Raw genomic sequence first — 1,646 nt, 5'->3', positions numbered from 1 at the left:
GTCCCTTCCGACCCTAAATCTATGAAACTATGAAACACCTTGAATTACAGCTGAAAAAAAATGGAAGCTTGTTAATGCAAATGAAATGGACAGTAATGAGCTTCTGAAGCTTCTGGGTGATCCCAAGAAGTGTTATTTCTTAAACTTACCTGGGAGCTGAAAATTGCATGACTGTGGTGAGATACTGAAGAAAAATGCTATCATTTAACACTCTATTAAAACAGAGATGGGGGAAAAATGTACTTCTAGCTAATGATACTACCCAAGATTTTTGGAGTAATTGGAGACTCATATATTTTGAAAAGGTCAGGACTGTCCTGTCAGTATAGTTATATATTGTTTCTTCCAGTCACACCACAAGCAGGAGGTTCATTAGCACCTATCTCCCTGGTGTTATTACCTTTATGTTCTCTAACCTGCACCTCAGCCAACTTCCTCTTTTTCATCTAAGTCCCAACAACCAGTGGGTGGTGAGAAAGTAAAAATATACATCATCCAGTTTCATTTATATAACTGCAAAAGCATGTTATAAAGCCATATGCAGGGCCGACTCTAAGGGTGGGTAGGGTCCGGGGCATATCAGCCTGTGCAGGGCTTGTGTGGGAAGTATGTTGGGTGGTGAGTGGCCACAGCATGGAGAGGGGGGAGGGGTTGCCAGTGGTGAGCAGCTGGAGAGCAAAGCCAGCGGCGCATGGTGCCCTCAGCACATGCCGATGGCGCTGTCTATGCAGCCTATATGGCACTGTCCACAGGGCCCCCCCAAAACACAGGGCCCAGGGTGGTCACCCTAATTCGCACCCCCCCCCGGGCATGGTTCTGGCCATATGTTCTCTGAGTGATAGTGTCAGGGCCTGAGCCCTTTCACTCCAAGGGCCATATATGTACTTACAAAACAGGAGTAATGAAAGAGAACTTTTCACAATCCCATACTCGGAGCAGATGAAAAATCCCCCAGCTTTATCTTTTGGGATCTCTCTAGAAAGAAGGAGTAGATCAATTCAGGAGAAATTTCCTATATCTCAGCTAATTCAATACTAAACTATAGGCAATTCAACAGTACTTTGTGGTTAGCACTACTAACAATTTCATACATAAAAGAATCTAGCATAGATACCTGAACTTTGCCCATCACTAGAAGAAGTCAATTGATAAAAATAAAACAATGTTTATGCTTAAGCCAGACTGAAGAGGAGTCAAGAGCATTAGCGGAATCAGTGCAATTTTATCACAATTTCTGAATAACTTGTCCTGGGATAAGGAAGGTTAAAGAAAGTCAAGAGACACGGATTGCTTTCCAAACAAGTAACAAAGAACCATTCACTGAGGAGATCTAGTGAGTCATTAGCAATAGAAATGAGCACAAATTGTGGGTGTGTACAGCCATTCACCACACCCTTTCTACATTCATGTGGCTTGCTTTAAGCTGTGTGATCATAGACCAAGAGGGACACAAGCAGCCATTCACTACTTCTGAGATCCACGCTAGGGAAAGCAGTGTAACTAATTTAGGGTGGGGAAGGATAGGTGGGATCAGGATGGCAGGGGGGTGCTGGTGTGGAAGGGGCTGGTGGGTCCAGAGTGCAGAAGGGAGGTTGGCTGGTTGTGGGGTTGGGATCTAAAAACCAGTCACGGTTGCACGGGGGGTG

The 1,646-nt window shown here is 44.6% G+C and overlaps 1 protein-coding gene across 1 annotated transcript in view; it reads left to right on the top strand.

Annotated features, from left to right (window-relative positions):
* The window catches only part of VIPR2 (vasoactive intestinal peptide receptor 2), a 136,387-nt gene that overhangs the window by 105,315 nt on the left and 29,426 nt on the right, over positions 1-1,646 (top strand). The gene's annotated exons all lie outside the window — the stretch shown is intronic.

This window comes from Gavialis gangeticus, unplaced genomic scaffold (genome assembly GCF_001723915.1).
Source record: "Gavialis gangeticus isolate Ggan-Ray unplaced genomic scaffold, GavGan_comp1, whole genome shotgun sequence".
Classification (NCBI taxonomy): Eukaryota; Metazoa; Chordata; order Crocodylia; family Gavialidae; genus Gavialis; species Gavialis gangeticus.
This window is presented reverse-complemented; position numbering and strand designations above follow the sequence as displayed.